Below are 19,714 nucleotides of genomic sequence, written 5' to 3'. Positions count from 1 at the left end.
CAAGAAAACCAGCAGAGCCAGGCTCACTGAGGATGGGTATTAATTACTGCTTGCTATTTTTAATCTGTATATAACTCTGGTCTCATCTGTGACTTAAGAAGATAAAATCCCAGTATTCAAAACTATGTATCTACTCAAATTGAAATATCCTCTACAGGATACAAAGTCTGGATACAGAAAAAGTATAACATGCCCATCAAAATTACACTCAATTTTAATAACAAAAGAAAGAACAATCTAGACGTAGACAGAAATACTAACTCAGGAGAATTACTCCCAGAGAGGAAAAATCACTAGCCAGCTCCTGCAGGAAACCCTGAACAGATTGCTGTTAATTGTGTAATGAAAAAGTTGTTAGGCTGCTTTACATTCCTGAAGGGCCAAGAGTTTGGACAACTAAAAAATATCCTGTGAGGCCCTTTTTTAAAAAACCCAAATCATGACCACAAGCAACCAAAAGTCCATCCTGCAGCTCTGCAAGTATGTTCAGTGTCTGCCAAGGAGCTAATGAAAACAAGGCACTCTTACAGACTGTATCTGCTCGGCATTCAAGTACCTGCTGGACATTTTGTACAGCTTATAAAGCCATAAAATATCACAGGGCATTTACAGATTTTCCAGCTGACAACAATATGAAATAAGTGAGCAGCCCCAGAACAAACTGAGTCCTCTGGTGAGGCACCAGAGGATAATGCTGAACAGATACCACCACACACACACACACATATATATATATATATATATATATATATATATATATATATATAGCTGGAGACTCTGCCAGCAGTGTGCAAGATGTGACCAAAGCTCATGGTGATGGAAAAGGAGCCAAGATTCAAAACCCCACCATAATGCTGGAACAACAGTGGCACTGCCCAGATCCACAGTGCAGGGCTTGGATAACGCCCAAGGGAAACAAAGCCCTCCTGCCCTCTCCAGGCACAGCAATTCACCACCAAGGGAACTGCTGCCTCCTGCCATGCTGGAGGAGATGTGGCACTGTACAACCATGTAAAAACCTCCAGTGTGCAGCTGTGGCAATGACAAATGACCTCAGGAGCCAAGTGACAAGCCAGGTCAGCCAGTTTACCCCACTTGTGGTAAGAGTTAAGGGCTCCAGGTGAGCAGCAAGGTGATGGAACTGACACCTGCTGTTCACCACTGACCAATATCCTCTGGATAATGTCAGCTGTACATAACAGGCAGTACAGCATTTTTCTTCTCTTGGTAGCCTGCCAGAAGAGAATGTGAAATATCAAAATGATTGGGTTAAAGTACAGCAATACCAGCCTGAAATCAAGCAAAGCTCCTTAATCTCAGAATAGTCAGGCACTGGAGTGAATTGCTGAGGAAGGAGGAATCACCATCACTGGAAATCTTAGAACACCCTAGAGAAACCTCCAGGAAACATTAGGTATGGGTGATCCTTCAAGGTCACTTCTAGAAACACTTAAACCACAAGACTGTCTGCATAGGTACCTCCCTGATCACACAGCCACTGCACAATTTTAATGGACTGCAGCACCTAAGATTTGCTGTAAAAAGACAAAAAAAAAAAAAAGCAACCACAGTGAGCATACAGAAAGCAGCAGTCTCTGGGCTGTGTGAACAGCCACTCAATTTATTTTTAGAAAGCAGAATTGGTACAACTTCCTCCTCAGTCCACATCAGACTCCATCAGCTCTTCTGCTTGCTCTCTACTCCTTCACTTAACTAACAAGTATAGTACAGAAATTTCTCCTACCTTATGTGTTGCAGCTGGGCAGGAAAGGCACAAATGGGGAGCGAGGGGCCCTGCAGCAGTGAGTGAGCACTGCTGGGAGATGCCAGCACTCTGCAGAGCTCCCCCAGTGCATTCAGCCTGAGCTCAGGTAGCCACCCTCACCTTGAGCCATCACCTCTGAGTCCAGCTGGTTTCAGGGACATTCAACTGCACTGTGGGGACGTTTTGTGCCACCCAGAGCCAGAGCCAAGCCTGGGTTCCTGCCCCAAAGTCCCTTCCCCATGAGAAGAGCTATGGAGTAACCACCCACTACTGATTGTCTATGAAGAAGACAACTCCAGAAGTTAATAAATTCCTTCTAACTAGGAATAGGAGTGGCTGGAAGTGAAATGCAAGTCCAGCATAACTCAGCATAAATCCTGGCTTTTACTAAGGAGCCAAAATACTAGCTGTAGACAGGTCAGAATTCAGCGATGATATGTGGGTTGCTTTTGAAAACTCTCTGAATGTTCAGGAAGGACATACACATGTTGTCAATGACAATGAGCCATCCTAAAGTCGCTGCTCCTCCGTGTCCCCCACAGTGTGTGCAGCCCCTGGCTTGGCTTGGCTTGGCTTGCCCACAGCTGCAGGGCCACAGGGAGGGCAGGCAGGCCCTGGCAGGGGCCCAGGGAGGCTCCCCCAGCCAGGAGGGGAGCAGGGAGCACAGGCTGCCCTCCCGCTCACCGCACACACAGCCGGACACGCATCCCACTGCTGAGGGCTCAGCATGGGGGAGGAGGCAGGGGCTGCTCCAAAGGGGAAGGGAGGGAGGCCAGGAGCAGGGACACCCTGCACAGGGGAGGGCAGAGCAGATGGAAGCTGGGCAGGCACTGGCAGCAGGTGTTCCAGCATGAGGTGACTGCAAGCAGCAGCCGATGGGACCGTGGCTCACTCAGTGGAGCACAGATGGGCTTCACCCTGTGCAGCCTCTGCCAACACTGAACTCAAACGCTCTAAGTGTCCCCCAGCTCTTCCCAGGCACAAAACCCATTTTTCCTGGCAGGACAAACATCAGCAGCAGCCTGAACAATCAGAAGGATGCACCTACTTCCCTCAACCCCCAAGCAAACCGCAGCAGATGTCACTCCAGAAATGGGTAAACCAAACTTGTTCCCTTGCCACAATATCTAGGAGAAAGGACCTGGAAGGGCCAGGAGAGAGGAAGAATTTCAGGAAATTCAGTGGGCAAAGACTGAACTTTGCAAATTTCCACTGCCATCTACTCCTACAGTTTCCATTGCTGAAAACAAAGCCCAGCCACACGGAGTTTCTGGGCTGTTCCCACTGTGGCAGTCTGGAAAATGTACAAGCTAACTGGAGCTGGGTAACTCCGACCACATTGGCTGGGAGGAGGCACCTCCAGCAGGAGTTTCTTTTCTGACTGGTGATAACACCATTCAATTTATAATATAAACAGAAAAAAACTTCTGAGCAAGAAACAGAGAGCGGCAGCAGCACAAACTTGTGCCAGGGAAAAACAGCCCTGCCTGAATTCCCACATCAGCTCCCTCGTGCTGGCAATGGCCACACTGACTGTGCTCTGCTTCCTCATCTCCACTGACATATTACCAACCAGCCTGTGGAGCTGCAGGGGCCACATCCCTCTGCTGATCAAGGCAGCTCTGAGGAAGCCAAGTGCTTTAGATTCATTCCCCAGACATCACCTGTCCATCTGGCCTGTTGGATGAAGCTGCCACGCAAACAGCAGAGGCAGCAAAACGGACATTCATCTTTTCCTTCAGGTCTCAGCCAAATTCTTGGTTTTTTTGCTCAGGATGAGTCTGCATAAAAGTGTGAGATTCAGCCTAGTGGGAGCAGAGGCACACACAAACTGCTTAAATCCCAGCTAGAGAGGCAGGAACATTTGGTAGTGAAGACTGCAAACTGTGTATCACAGTGTCTAAACCTCCTAGAGGTGGTGTGTGTCAGAAACCTGGGTAAAAGAGCTAAATATTACTCTGTTTTTAAAGGGAATTGAATGAAAATAGAGATCTCTGGGAATTAAGTGTATTCAGCACCAGCCAGGCTGCAGTGATGTCCCTGTACTGATCTCTCCTTCTGCTCACAACTGAAACCACCTCTGAAATGTCCTGCTAAGCGAGATTGCCACCCAGGACAGAGCACAGCTTTGCAAAGAGGAGGAGGTGCTGATCTCCAGGGCTCAGGTGTCCCCACCACTCTAACACCACTGTTCAGGTCACTGGATTTGCTCACTCCAAGCCCGGAGAGATGTGGTGACACACAGGGAAGATCTCTTGTGCTTCCTGCTGCTCTCAGACTTGCATTATCTGGTTAAACATACTGCAAATGTTTTATAACAACTTCCACTGGTAGATATTTAAGCTGGGTAAGAAAGGGATTTTTTACAACTGTATTAAAGCCAGAAAAAGCATTTCCTTTAGGATTAGGCTGTGCTATCCTACAAATGAAGTGGGATGAAGCATTTATGTCCCAGCTTGGAGTGCAGGTGCTACACCCGGATGTAGTGCTGGGGTGAAGGAGGGGTCAGAGTTACAGTTCTGCTACACTGAGAGTTCAATTGTGGAGATAATTTTTACCTTGGCATGTCTCTGAATTATATATATGCAGGAGATTAACCACCTCACAAGAGAAGCTGGCACCAGAGCTGCTGCTCTGTCCTCAATGCATCTTCTCTCACTTCTCAGGGACCCCTCCTTGTCAGGAAAATTCTCAAGCACAAATGGATGCATAAAGGACTCAAAATCTCTTTGTCTCATTGCAAAAACTGAATTGCAGCAGCAAGCAAGGAAAAGAAAAGGAGAAAAGACAGGGTGCTAGATGGAAACATTACAGCTCAAACAAGAGCCTCAAACACACCAAGGTTTAACTCAGCACAGCTCTGAGCTCACGTTGCTAGCACGCTACTCCAGATTTGCAAACAGGAGCTCACCGAGCACACCAAGTCCTGTCCCAAACACAGAGCTAAAAGCACAAACAGACAAACATGTGATGTGCATTCCCTGTCATGTAACAGTGCTGAGATGTACCCAACACGGGGTCATTTGGGCCCAGCCTATTACAACTGCTCTGCAGAGTTCTGCTCTGACTGACCATTGCACTTTAGGTGGAGTGTCAATAGGAGCAGAACCCAAGTCAGAGACAGAGGTCAGCAAGGCTGACATGCCCATGTGAGAAGAACAGAGAAACTGATCTTGCTCAGCTCAGGGAGAGGGAAATCTTCAAATGTTTGTAACTGAGCGGCAGACATGTAGGAAGTGGAGTGATGTGCTCTCCATGAGCTCTGGACATCAGAAAAAGAACAGGTTTAAAGTGCAAGACAAAGATTTAGATTAAACACCCTGAAAAATCTCACTAATGATGAAGAGGCCTAAGTGTTGGCATACACCACCTGCACAGGATATGGAACTGCCAGCATGAAGAGCTTAAAAGAAGAACTATTACCCAGGAAGGGTTTAGAAGCCTACCTGACCTTACCCAAGATTAGGAAACAACCCGGACATCTCTGGAGATACCTGATGTCTGAGACTATGAAACAAAGTTTCAGACATTCCTTTAAATTAGACATAGGGCAGGGACACAACTCCCACAGCACTCCTGTCTAGACTGAAGCACAGCTACTTGATTAATAAGATCATCATTTAATACCTTAACAGAATCTTTTACTTACAGGCACCATGTTGTCCTGCAAAATTCATCAGGTTTCCACAGAAGTGCCCCAAGAAAAGCAGACAATCAAGATGCAGAATTGTTGCATGCTAAGATGTAAATACTAAATCAGGAGCACCAAGGTTCAGCATCTCTCTCACAAACAGAACACACTCAAACTTTTAATTAAATAAATACTTTAAATAGCACAGAAAAACCTGCATTTCCCTTGTGCCCATTGTAAAGGACTCCCTGATTTCCATCTGCATTTTCATACCATCTACTGGGCACATCCTGAACTACCCACCAGCACATGCAGGGCTGCATACCACGGCAGCTTGTCCCAAGCTGAGACCCCCATGAGCCGAGTTTTGTTCCCCAAATTAACACCAAGCCACATACCAGTGCCTGAAATAAAGCACAAGGAATGACACCACCATCCCATGCTCCCAATCTTCCCAACAAACACATATGGACAGCACAGCCTGGCCAGCAGAAGCTGAGAGGAAGGCGACAGGAGGAGGCCCAGCCCGCAGCGAACCGAGGTGGGAGAACATTTTCCCCCAATATTACTGGCTGCGAACTGCAGCGACCACATGGCTGTTCCCAGCCACTCAGTGCACGCTGTTTACTATAAACAACAACAGTAAACACAAACTCAGCCAAAAAATCAAAGCCGGAGACCCCAGAGCTGGGTCTGCACATCCCGACGTTCCCCATGGAAATAGTTTCATGTTCAGCTGCTGAACCTAAACCACCCGAGGCCCAAGGGAGCCAAGCTGCTGAGTGCATCCCAAACTCAGGCTGCCTGCTCGGATTTGCCAGCTCTACCTTCAGTCATCCACACTCCAAAGTGCTGCCACAGTTTTACACGGGAGCTTCAAAGAGCTGGCGGATTAAACCTGCGCGGCAGGAGCCAGCCGTCACCGGGGTTATTTTTAAACATCTCACTGTGCACGAAACGCTCAAATCTTGTCTCGCTCCCAGCTCCATCCCAGCGCTGGGCTCGGGGCGGCTGCGAAGGAGGCGCAGCTTCTCCCCAGGCACGGTGGTGATGGGATTTCTCCCTGGGGTCACCAATGGCACCTCCAGCAGCAGGATCTGCTCGGAGCACCGGGCACCGGCTCCACACACACACTGGGGTGACAGGACGGTGTCACCGAGCCCCTAAGGGCTCACGGGGGAGGAAGGGCACAAACCCCCGCGGGCACAGCTCGCAGACAGGGCCACCTCCTGCAGCTCGGTCCCGCTTTCCCTTTCCTGCCGGGAGCACCCGGCCGGTACCGAAACGCCCCGGGGAAGAGGCGGCTCCGGCCGGCCCCAGAACCGCTCCGAGGCCTCGGGGCGAGGCGGTACCGCGGCTGCCCGAGGCCCTGCCCGGGGACACCCGGCACAACAACAAAGCCCTGGAAGAGGCTTCCCCGGGAGGCACAGCCCGGCCGGGCAGCCGCAGGGCTGGGGAGCCGCGGGCCGCTGCCCGGCCGCCGGAAGGGCCGGTCCCGGACGGGCACCAGCAGGTGCGGCCGGTGACAGCCGCCCCCGGCCGGGGCACCGCGCGGAAGCGGCGGCCGGGCCGCGCTGACAGGAGGGATGAGATCCGGGCCGGGCTGCGGGCCCGATTCCCGCCCGAGCTCCGCCGCGCTTCCCCGGCCGGGCCGGACCGGACCGAGCCCGGCCGAGCCGCCCGACCCGGGCCGCCCGCTCACCTGCGCGGCCGCCGAGCGCTGGCGCTGCTCAGTCCCTCGCCGCCGCCGCCGCCGCCATGTTCGCGCTGCGCAGGGAGGCGGGGAGGGAACGGGAGGGAACGGGAAGGAGCGAAGGGGGAGCGGCGGGGGATCGGGGAGGAGGGACCGGCGGCCCGACCCGGCCCGGCCCGGCCCGGCCCCGCGCCGCCCCCGCCGCCGGGACGGCTCCGGCCAGCGCCGGCGCTTCGGCAGCTGATCGGCCGAGGCTCGGAGAGGCTCGGCTGGGTCCGTGCGGCTCCACTAGGCTCGGCTCGGTTGGGTTCGGCTGCGTTGGGTTCGGCTCGGTTTGTGTCGGCACGGCTCCTCTCTGGTTCGGCACAGCTCGGCTCGGCTCGGCTCGGCTCCGCTCGGTCTCGGCTGAGTTCGGACCGTCCTGGCTCGACTCCAGTCGCCTCGGACCGGCTCGGCTCGGCTCAACCCGCTCGGCCAGCTCAGCTGGGTTCGGCTCCGCTCGGCCCGGCCCTCACAAACCCCTCCACCGTCGCTGAGCCCCGCGGGCCGCCCCGGCCATGCCCGCTCGGGACCGTCCTCAGGCAGGGACAGACGCCCGTCCCCCCCGGCAGTCTGGGCACGGGGCAGACCCGCCGTGTCCTCGCCGTGCCTGGGCAGGAACCCTGTGCCCTTAAGGGACCCCCCAGGCACAGGGCAGACCCACACCATGATCTTCAGCCTGGGGACAGCCCTCTCCAGCCTTTCCAGGACCCTTGGGACAGCACAGACTTGCTCCTCCCGAGCCCCAGCCTTGGGATGGACTCCCATGCCGAGCCAGGACACATGGGCACAGGGCAGACCCCTACCATGATCTCCAGACCTGAGAGTGGGTGCCCCAGTGCCCCAGTCCCTATTTGAGGACTCATTATCCCCAAATTCCCCCCAGACAAAGACCCCTGTGACTCCTTAAAGCTAAAAGGATCCCTTGTGCCTCTGTTATACCTCATTACCCATATGTACCATCTCCAGGTTCCATCTGGAGAGAATCCTGTGCAAACTGACCCCATGAGCATCCTTGGTGCTGTCCCCTGACCAGAGATGGACCTCACTGGGGGCCTTCTCTGTCCTGTAGTGCCACCAAAGCCAACATATGGTACCCCAAAACCATACTCTGCCACCACTTATCTTGGGAACTCCCAGGTAACAAGAGGAAAAAGCCTCAAGTTGTGCCAGGGGAGGTTTAGAGTAGATATTGAGAAAAATTTCTCCATGGGAAGGGTTATCCAGCCCTGGCACAGACTACCTAGGGCAGTGGTGGAGTTGCTGGAGGGATTTAAGACAGGAAGATGTGACATTTGGGGACATGGGTTAGTGGTGGCCTTGGCAGTGCCAGGGTAACTGTTGGATTTGATTTTAGAGGGCTTTTCCAACCCAAGCAATCAGTGATTCTTGTGGTCTGGAGATTCAGTTCACATCTTTTATTATCCTCAAGTGAGTGGTCAGTGAGGCTAAAGGAGTCTGGGAGTAGGTATTCCAGTGGGGCAGTGGAAACACCATAGAATCTCAGAATAGTTTGGGTTGGAAGAGGAAAAAATGCCCCAGTGCCACCTCTCTGCCATTGCAGGGACACCTTCCACTGTCCCAGGTTGCTCCAAACCCTGTCCAGCCTGGCCTTGGGCACTTCCAGGGGGTTGCCCTCTCTGGGCAGCCTGTGTTAGGGCCTCACCACCCACACAGGGAAGAGTTTTTTCCTAATATATTTTCCTACCTAGCTTTGGAGTGACACAGACGTGTGACGCATCTTCTCATGGAGAAAGCACCTGAACAATTTCCAAAGCATGGATAATGTAGGAGTCTCCCCTGAATGATTTCTTGTTCTGGGAGATTCCATGGAGGCTTGAGTGCTTTAGGTCAAACGAAGATCAGAAGGGAAACACCCCTGGTGTGGACAGGGCTTGATGGAGTCTGTTTCTGGAAAGTTCTGTGATATGTGTGGCTTCCTGCATGAGTGGTTTGTTATCTGTGACAGAGAGAAGGCCAAGCTGTGATTTATCTGCTCCCTGCCAAGCCTGGTGCCAGCCAGGGAGGCACAGGGTGGGCAAGGGCTCCGGGGTGGGACCTTCCCACCAGTACGCAGCCTTTCAGGAAGGGCTGGAACCACTCAGCCCGTTCCTGTGTTCCTCCCTTTTCCTCTGGGGGAGTGAATGGCATTGCTGTGATGGGCTGAGGGCTGCAGAGTTCCCCAGGGACCAGAACTGCACTGAAGGCCAGGGACACCCTGTAGGTGCTCACGCTGTCCTGGTTCAGATGCTGGACTTGGTTCAGTCTGTGCAAAGCTGAAAGTCCTACCCAAGGCCAAAGGAGCTTCTGCCTGATCAGCAGCTAACTTCTGGGGTCCCCCAATTCGTTCACAGCTCTTTGACTCCCTTCTCAGGGGGAGAAAAGAGGGATCAGTACTCTGAGAGCAAAAGAAACCTGTATTTGCCTGTCTCTCAGCACAAAAAAATTATAAATAAAAGCATATACTTCATCAAACAGGGAGGGATTTCTAATAGTGGGGGAGAAAACTCTGAAACTGTTCCAGAGCTGCTGTTTGGAGGTTTCTTATGTCTTCTTCTGAATGGTGACAATGACCACTGCTGAGGGCCAGCACTGGCCTGAAAAACCTCTTGTTCTGAAATACATCGAGGGATGTCCAGTTTGGAATGCTGGTGAAGGCATTTATTTTAAGATGTGGACCACTTGGTTGAGATTGGACATGGAGATGTGTTTGCTTCAGCCTTGCACCTGAGCACCTTCTCTATAAATTCACAAGTATTACCAGTGCTTCTCATGGGTGTCATCAACTCTGGTATTCCCTCATGTCCACAGTGATCAGGATTTCATGAAAGGAATAAATGCCCAAGAGCTGCAGGATGGAGAGAGGAGTGAAATTTCTCCATTGGCTTCAATTTGGAATGAGCAGTGGGATTTACATATGACATCCATATGAGCACCACAGGAATTCAGTTTGATTAATACTCCAATGGAAACGAGCTGCAGAAATGGTTTGCCATTTATTCTGAAGCGTTGCCAGGAAAGCTCAGCACATTTCCAGCCTGCTTTGGGCCAGCTCCTGGGGCTGAGCAGCCAGGAGGGAACCCTCAGAGGGGCACTGATGGACAGGGTGTTGGACACACTGGAGCAGCACTGCAGGAGGAGAGGGTGCAGGGGGATATGAGGCAATGTGGCTGGGAAGAAAACCTCCTGCTGTCTTCCCTTCTCCCCTCCCTCTTCCTCCCTCATGAGTGCCTTGCAGCAATCTGGCATTGAATGTCCTCCTAGCCTGGTTCCCACTATTTGCAGTGCTCCCATTAATGAACTTTTTTCTCTGCCACAGATTGATCCTTGGTCTGGCATGGGTGAAAATATAGAGCATGTTCTGCTTGAAAGAAAAAGCCTAATGTCCCCTGGTCCGTGATCTTTTTATCCTGAATCTGATACTTCATAAAAAGGTGAATAAGAGGGCACAGGGATGGATGTAGAGGAGGAAGATCTAAAGGAACATGTGCACCCAGTATTCCTGCTTCTCTCATAGATATGTTCTTTGACCTGACATCTTTATTGGAGAGGGGAGATGGGAATCTTCTCCCCATGCCTCAAAAAGGCAGAGGAAAAGGTTATTTACAGAGATTAAAGCCCCAACAATCAGCAGATCACTTTGCAGGGCCTGCCATAAGTTTCCTTTCCCAAAGCAATCTCATATTGAGACCAGCTGTTGAATTTGCCCAAAAGAGTCCATTTTTGTTCTGAAGACTTCATGGCCTGGAAAATCACCTTTGTGAATACCAGAATGATCTCTTGGTAGTGGGAAATCTCCTGGCCTCATGTCCCAGACATTTGCAGGCAGCTCTGCCTTTCCCTGTCCAATTGCACAGAGACCTTCTGACAAAGGCTGCCCTCTGAGCCCCCAATATCGTCCTGAGGCAAAAGAACACATTTTCTCATTTATTTATTTATTTCACTATTTATTTCTCCCATTTCTCATGGCTCTTTGCAACTATTTCTATCTTTTCCACATGCCAAGGTTGATGCCAAGCCTGGGTCCAAAGTGCCAGGGTGTCACTGTGCCATGTCCAGGGCTTGTACCCCTGTCCTGGTTAAATGTACCCATTCCTGTCAGTATATACACCCAAATTTAAGCTAAAACCCCTCTGTTATAGAGGCACCCCTTGCAGTTCAGCTCTGCTTTGCTCACCCTGAATTTTCCCCAGAGGAGCTGCTTTTTTGATCCTTCCCCACCTTTGCTGCTTAGCACCTCACCAAGCTTAAGTATATATTTATAATCCTTCTGTTATTCTAATATGAAATTATTATCTAATTATTACTTAATATCAATATACAACCTGTAATTATATGATTTCAGGCTGTCACAATAGCTCAACTCAGCTGTTGTCTGGTATTTCCAAAGCCTGCTATACACCTCTGTCAACACTTCAAGCATGATAGTGTTTGGGTTATCTGGCTGTAGATGTAAAATATCAGTTTATTTTGGGGTATGTGGTTTAAATTTCTTGGCTAATAGCAGTCTTGCAAGTCCTTCATCATCTTTAAGAAAAGAGATCTGGTTTCTCTGCAAAGTCAGAATTTAGGAAGTTATTGAACACTTGATTTGTTGCCGCTGTTAATAAATTTCCTCTGTCTATTAATAGACTCATATGGGTTTGAATTCCCTTTGTTCCCAGCGCCTTCTAAACATTTCCTACTGCTGCTCTTTGATCCTGCCAGCCACGAATCCTTCCCCTAATAGCTCATTTCTTCTGTTCCTACCCTTCACAAATTACTGCACGCCTTAATCCCAGCCGACCCCTCGTCCTCCCGCAGGGATTCGCGGCTCCAGAGCCTTCTTTGATCCCGTATCAGAAAGAGAAGCCATTCCCAGGCCAGCCCAAGCTGCTCTGCTGGGTCATTAGCAGGGGGCTGCAGGGAAGGGGCAGGGGCACAGGGACAGGGGCACAGGGACATGGGGCACTCCCTGCTCCGTGCCCGGTGTCTGTGCCTCGCTGGTGCCATCCCAAGGGATGTGGGAGAGTGTAAATCACCTCCCCAAATCCTGTCCTGGATACCCAGCAAAGCTGAGCTGGGTGAAAATTTTTATCAGTTTTTGACCTTTCTACTCCAACCCAAACTTTAAAACTGTTTACGGTATTTAATTTAATTTAATTTAATTTAATTTAATTTAATTTACGAGTTCTCATGTTCAATCCCCCTCCTGCACTTTCTCCCCTCTTTCCTTTTTGCCATTTTCCCCAACACAGCACCTGCTCAGCTGCTTCTCGAATTACTGTAAAATATTTCAAGCAAGGGATTTTTCAGAATCATAATAAACTGTTGGACAAAGGAAGCAGCTCAAGGTATTGATTCAATTTGAGTCATCTTTTCTCAAGCCTCCCGTTGAATTTCTGGCATTGCTTGGATTCAGGGTCATCTTGTACTCACTGATCAATATAAAATGTTATTATTTATGTTGCTATTTGTTTGCCCTTACTGCTCTTTGACACATACATATCAATTTAGGATCATCAATTTACTATTTGTTCCCCTCATTTTCCAGTGAAATAGGATGGATTCCAGCTGTTCTTCTCCTTGCAATGATGTGACTATTTTGAGTATCTGAAAACAAAGTTTCACTGGGAAGTCTCCATCTCCATATAATTTTTCTGACTAAATTTTTCTCCTTAATGAATAAAGCTAATAGTTTGCAGCTCCTTCCTTGACTGCTGGCTGGGCTCACCCTTCAGAGGTGATACTCAGAACAGAATATCCCTTTAGAATGCAAAATCATATTAATTATTTTAGCTTATTGGAGGAATACATAATCAACAAACCAGGATGTAGAGTCCATCTGTGACTGAAGGTTGGATGTGACAGGACAAGGAAGGGGGAATGGTTTCCCACTGCCAGGGAGCAGAGATGGATGGGATCTTGGGATGGATGGGATCTTGGCAATTGGGAATTGTTCCCTGGCAGGGTGGGCAGGGGCTGGGCTGGAATTGCCAGAGCAGCTGTGGCTGCCCCTGGAGCCCTGGCAGTGCCCAAGGCCAGGCTGGGCATTGGGGCTGGCAGCACCTGGCACAGTGGCAGGTGTCCCTGGGCTGCAATCAGCTGCCATTGAAGATCCCTTCCCACCCAAACCACTCTGGCATTCACATTCTTCAATCCAGGATGGAAACCAGCACCAAAACCCATTGCAGCAAATGGAGAAAGGAAAGGAAAGAATGATTTCCTGGCTGGTTGCAGGTGCCCCCAGTGCCATTTCCCACAGGGGTTTTGTAGCCTGGCAAGGGCTGGTTAGAGAGGTTTGGGCTGTGCCAGGGTGCCCAGAGCAGCTGTGGCTGCCCCTGGAGCCCTGGCAGTGCCCGAGGCCAGGCTGGATGGAGCTTGGAGCACTTGGAACAGTGAGAAGTGTCCCTACCATGGCAGGGGATGGAACCAGAGGGTGTTTAAGGTCTCTTCTAACCCATCTGATGTGTGGTTCTCTGATTCTATGAAATACTGCTACAGCTCAGCTGGTTTTCCTTGGAAAAGCTGGCATGTTGCACTAAGGAGGGTGCAAGCCCTGGGACATTCAACGTTTTCAGGTTGGTGCTGTGGAAAGTCTAAACCTGGGACACACAAAGGTGTCAGCTGGGAAGTTTGAGTTGTGAACCAAGAGATTAGCAAGCCTTGACAACATGGAAAATCCCAAGGGTCTGGGGATTTACAAAATTATGATGGTTTGAGAAAGGAAGACATGAACCCAGATCTGGTGTTAGGAGGGTTAATTGAGTTCCTGCAGCTGCACACTGGCAAAATTAATGGCTTTTGGTACAGAAAGTGGCTCTGGCTGGACAGACCCATGGTGAAAACATCCAGGCCATGTCCCAGTAGTTCTGAGTAACCCCCTGGCAGCACTTTGGGGTAGTGAGGCTGGACACAAATCCCTGAGGATCCAGCATCAGCAAGGACATCATTAATGCTGTAAACTGGGCATGTCAAATGTCAGCTGTGCCCAGCTTTGTGCCAGAGCCTCTGCCCAATGCCAGCCCTGAGATGAAGGAGAGGTACTGCCCCTACTGGGACTGGAAATTAGAAAGACAGAGCTGTGAAGTAATTTTAGTAAGGATGATAACAATCATAAAATCGACAATAAGGTTTGCAGGAGACAAAAATCCTGAGCAGGGCAGGTTATGGCTGCCAAACCCTCAGGACCATTAAACAGCCCCAGTCCAGCTGCTGAATTTGAAGAGCCATCCACAAATCCACCCCTGAGAGCCTGGAAAATGCATTGTCCAAGATGAGAGGCTCAGTCTCACAAAGCATCATTCAGGGCAGCTTCAGAGTCATTCTGTGTCTCTGCCTGACACTGGGTTTATAAAAAGGGGAACAGCAAAGAGTCAGGAGTGACCTAAATCCTTCACACGGCGTTGGAAAAGCTATTCCAGGAACAGCACAGCAGCTCTGCTGTCAGCTCTGACAGGGCTGCAGGAGCACAAAGAGGGCTGCAAGAAAAGCTACAAAAGTCCTCTGGGGGCTAGAAAACCTCCTTGACTTGAGGTCAAGGAGCTCTTCATGCTTGGCACAGGAAACTGAAGGATCTTTGCCATGGATGTGTGCCCTGCTGGGGTGGAAGTAGCTGCAAGATGTAGTGAGATGGAGGGGCTGAAATGAAAATGGGGGTGATGCAGAGAGGGGAGAGATGTCAGTGCCAGGGCCAGGGAAGTTGAGCATCTCACTCTGGGGCTCTACCCCTTCAAATTGATGCTGAAAAGAGAAATTCCTGCCCCAGAGCAGGGATTGCATTTAACTAACGCATACTGAGCTTCTGTTTGGATCTGCAGAAACACTTGTGCTGGGGAAGGTGAAACAGGAAAGCCTTATAAATGTGATTTCCTGGCAAAAGATTTTGAGAATATGGAAACTCTAAGTGAGATTGAAATGAAAGCAAGCTTGGAGATCCCTCAGTTACTGAACAACTGGAAAGCAATGGCATGGCCAGCTGAAGGTGATCCCCTTTGGATCAAACAATCCCCTCTGCTTGCAGACAGGCCCAAGGCTCAGAGCAGACCCTGCCAGCTTGGCAGAAGGGGCCCAAAGAGGAGTTTTTAGGGTTTAAAATGTAACCCAGTGTGGGAATGTAATGATTCTTACAGGCTGTGTGGAAATGCTGTAGGATTTGTACCTTGTACTAGATTGGTTAGTGAGAATGAGAATATTCAGCACAGAAGAAGATTTATTGTATTGTAATGGGAACCTCACGGTCTCATCCGCTTTACATCTCTTTTAAGTTTTGCAGTCCTTCTGTGTTTTTTTTTTTTTTTTTTTAAACAGAAATAGCCATACAGCCCATTCATATCTTCCAAATTTCCGAATTAAATATAATTATTTCCCGTTTGCATGTGTTGAGCCTCTCCCAGGCCAAGAGAAATCAGCCATTTTCTCTGAGGGGGTGAATCCTGCACCCAGGGATGGTGGGAAAGCAGGGCCAGCCCTTGCTCATTCCTGTGGGGCTGGAAGTGCTTGGATTCCCCTGCAGGCTCCTTGCTCCAGCAGCACCACAGGGATGCTCCACCAAGCTTGGCCACTCCCTGAATCCACAGCTGGAGCCATTTCCACCTTGTCTTTGCGTTTTCCTGATCACCACTTGCAGCTGATCCTTGACTGCATGCTCAGCTCAAAGCTGTCGCAGACAACTTTTATGGAAAATCCTTTCCTTAGGATTTTTCCTCCTGAGAAGCTGAGAGGCCTCAGGAACAAAATGTGAACATTGATTATCTGCTGCTGTGGAATGCAACAGGTGCATCTGTGATTGGTCTCATGTGGTTGTTTCTAATTAATGCCCGATCACAGTCCAGCTGTCTTGGGCTCTCTGTCTGAGACAGAAGCTTTTGTTATCATTCCGTCTTTTCTATTCTTAGCTAGACTTCTGATGAAACCTTTTCTTCTATTCTTTTAGTGTAGTTTTAATGTAATATATATCATAACACAATGAATGAAACCTTCTGAAACACGGAGTCAGATCCTCATCTCTTCCCTCATCCAAGAACTCCTGTGAACACCGTCACACAATGCCTGTCACAATAGGCCACCGAATAAAACATTGGAACTCCAAGGTAAGAAGAAAAAGAAGAATGGAAGTTTAATTTCTGACTCCAACATTTACAGATTTTCAAAAGTGACAGTGGATTGGAGGATGAAAGTGCCACCTCTCCAATGACACTGGACAAACCAACAGTGCATCAAATTTCTCCTCCTCCAGAAAAGAATGTAAAGCAATAATTATTTACATAAAAGTGCATGAGAAACTCCATTACAAGAATGTAAACTTCAGAAGGCTTAGAAGAACTTAGAAGAAAAGGGCAACAGAAGCCAGTTGGAAAATCATTTTGGTGAATTAATTCATGAGTTGTTCATTGGGATTATTCACGGGTGGCCGGGCTCTGTGGGGACACAGCTCCCACCCAAGGGGGCCATGGGCTTGGAGCACTTTCCAGGGCATCCTGTGCTTTCCTGCAGATGTGTCCTGGGTTATTCACTGCCCATCAATACAGATAAAAACACAGGGGCTGTGCTGGAGAAAGGGGGAGGTTCCTGTGCAATCCTGCTGGGAAATGGCTCCGGGGCTATTTCAGGACACAAACTCAGAGGGGCTGTTCAGAATGGAAGTGGAGCTGTTTGCTTTCAAAGTGCTTTCCTAAGGAACTCTCTGCTCTCCTGGGGATGCTGCCAGCAAGCTGAGGACACTTACATGAGGAGTTTTTTAATTTCCAGGGCTTTGCCTCTGCCCACAGCCCTGCCTGCAGTGGGTTGTGCTGGGCAGGGGTTTTGAAGGGAAGGGGGGCTGTCCTATTTTCTACACTTTGGCACTGCCAAGGCTGCTACTAAAACACATCCCAGGTGCCACATCCACACATTTTTTGAACGCTGACTCCACCAGTGCAGCCTGTCCTAATGCCTAACCACAATTCACTCTTTTTCCTATTATCCAATTTAAACCTCCCCTAGCACAACTTGAGGCAGTGTTCTCACAAGGCTCAGAACGGGCCCTGATTATTTTTTAAGACCAGCTCCCCTGTTCCACTTAAATTAAAATTGCAGCATCCTGCTGCTTCCAGGAGCATAAAACCCACTGGATGCACACACAGCTGAGTGACATCATCTGATCTGATTCATGTTTTTAAATCTATAGACTTCAAAGTTGATGCTCTTATTAGCAGGCAGATTTATAAGTGAAGTACCATGTACTTCTGTACCAGCTTCAGGAGGGGTTAAGCGCTGTTTTATGACACAAAAGGTGTTTCAGGGCATGTCTGAAGGCACCCCCTGGTTATTTAGGGGATCTCTGTGTGTTTGGGGTCTTGCCCTGATCGATTTTGAGCCCCTGAGAGAGGCAGTGCCAGACTCCTCTTTCCATGGGAACTTGCTTTTCTGAGACAGGAGGGACCTGGGGATGCTAATTTGCCTCTCCCAGAACATTAATTGAATTGCAGATATAAATTGATATTAGGGTAGTCTGGAAATAAGATATAAAAAGATTTCCTGGCATGGTGCTGCAGATTTTTCTCTATTAACATTTTGCAGAGAACAAAACATGGCTCACAAATACCTGCTATTAGTTTCAGTGTTTATTACAGTGTCACCAACTGTGCCAGAGACACGAGAGCTGCAGGATGCTGAACACAGAGCTGTGCTGGCCTATGGGAGGCAGGAGAATGGGCACTGCCTTGAGTTCCTGCTCCTGCTTGCCAAAAATTAGGGAAATAAGCAGGATGAGCAGGAGGTGAGGGATGCTGTAATGTGAAGGAAGCAAAAACTCCCATGGTTCTGTTTGACCCAATTTTGTGGTGGAGAAGACACTGGAGTAGTGTTCATACATTGGCTCAAAATAAAAATAAAATTGTTCTTTTTTAAAGATCTCTGTCTCCTCATTAAAGAGCAGCTCTTGTTTTAGGGGCAAAATAGCACTGAGCTGAGCTTGTGGGTGCTCATGGCATGGTGGAGTGTGCCCAGCAGTGATTTCCCATTGATAATCCGGAATAATGTGATGTGGCTGTGCAGGAAGGGCAGGATGGGACGAGCTCCAGGAGGGGCTCAGAGATCAGGGCAGAATCTCAAGGAGGGGCTCAGAGATCAAACACTTTCCAAGGGACTGACTGGGAGCAGCTGTGAGAGGGAAGAGAAGCACTGTGAGCAGTGTGGAGCTAAAAACCTGCGGGAATTTTGGTAAGGCAGTAGCAACAAGACCATAAAAAAATATGGAATCCTAGACAGAATGATCTGCTGATGTGTAAGTTCAATCAGGATATGGGAAAAATGGAAGAGACAAAATAGGGAAAAACATGGGACAGCTCTGGTGGGACTTGTGGGTGTGAAAGGGGGAAAGGCAAAACATGGGGTAAATCCAGTGGGACTTATGAGTGTGAAAAGGGGAAAAAACACATGGAAAAGAGAGGGAACAGATAGGAGATGAAAGCCTCACAGGTGCCATGGGCCTCCATCTGCTCCCACAGGTAGGAGACACTGTGAGCAGCCTGGAAGCACAGCTGCTCAGAGGGATGTTCCCCTGCCACAGAGCCTTCAGTTAAATGAGGGGGAAAAATGCCTGGAGAAGCTTGTCTTTCACATTTCCAATCTGACAAAATTGGCAGTGAAGAAAAGGCAGTTTTGGGGTCTTGCTTTCATCCTTTCCACAGTACAGTGTTTCACGGTGGTGAAAAGGGGAGAAAACACTTAGAAGAGAAAAGAGAAACAAAAATTCCGACCTATTGCAGCTTATTTTTTGGAAGTGAAGGAATTGTGATATCAGGATTTTAAACTGAAGTGCTGCTTTCCCTTCTGGGCTGGCCAGGAGGCTAATTCTTGAAAAGCCTTGGGCCTGACCATGTTAGAGAAGGAAAAGAAGATGGGTTGGGGAGCTTGGTCTGAGATGGGGAACAGATGCTTATTAGGAAATTGTTTGTTTGAGTCTTTGGGACTGGACTATTTTTATTGTCCAAGGGGGGAAACTGAGGCAGCAACTGAACCGGGCTCTCCATATGCATTCCAGGCTCTGTGTGGTACTGTAATTTTCTTCCTGATGCATCTTTTATGGCAGAAAAACCTGTTTGGGACATCCAGAACAGACAGACCAGAGGCAAAGCCTTCCTTCAGTTCCTGTCTGTGGCTGAGCTCACAGTTCTGGCCCTACAACACCCACAGGTCTGGGGTGGGTGGTGTCACTTTTAACACAAGTAGTTCATTTATTGCAATCCCTCACCTGCAAGGCAGAGAAGAGGTCCAGGACTGGAATTTTTGTTTCCCTTCTCTCTTCTAAATGTCTTCTCCCACTTTCACCATCCTGTGAAACACTGCACTCTGGAAAGGATGAAAGCAAGACCCCAAAGCTGCCTTTTCTTCACTGCCAATTTTGTCAAATTGGAAATGTAAAAGACAAGCTTCTCCAGGCATTTTTCTGACTTATTTAACTGAAGGCTCTGTGGCAGGGGAACATCCCTCTGAGCAGCCTTGATCTCCTGGCCCCTGTGTGCCTTCCAGGAGGATGGGCAGGCTGGAACAGAAGGACTCAGGTGTCCCAGGGGCTTTGGCTGTGCGGTCCCTCCTGGTCAGCTCATGTCCCTCATGGTGCTCT

General features: G+C 49.3%; 1 protein-coding gene across 5 annotated transcripts in view; it reads right to left on the bottom strand.

The window, feature by feature from the left end:
* Positions 1–7,239, bottom strand: part of SCMH1 (Scm polycomb group protein homolog 1) — a 63,241-nt gene extending 56,002 nt beyond the window's left edge. For 3 of the 5 annotated variants that reach the window (XR_012583372.1, XM_074555889.1, XM_074555892.1), the window contains exon 1: positions 7,099–7,237. The gene's annotated coding sequence lies outside the window, so the exon portion shown is untranslated. Of the gene's footprint in view, positions 1–7,098 lie in introns of all 5 variants that reach the window. The other 2 variants (XM_074555891.1, XM_074555890.1) reach the window with 2 other exon arrangements.
* Between the last annotated feature and the right edge of the window lie 12,475 nt (positions 7,240–19,714).

Source organism: Zonotrichia albicollis, chromosome 20, assembly GCF_047830755.1.
Source record: "Zonotrichia albicollis isolate bZonAlb1 chromosome 20, bZonAlb1.hap1, whole genome shotgun sequence".
Lineage (NCBI taxonomy): Eukaryota > Metazoa > Chordata > Aves > Passeriformes > Passerellidae > Zonotrichia > Zonotrichia albicollis.
Note: the sequence above shows the minus strand (reverse complement) of the source record. Positions and strands in the feature narration are given on the sequence as shown.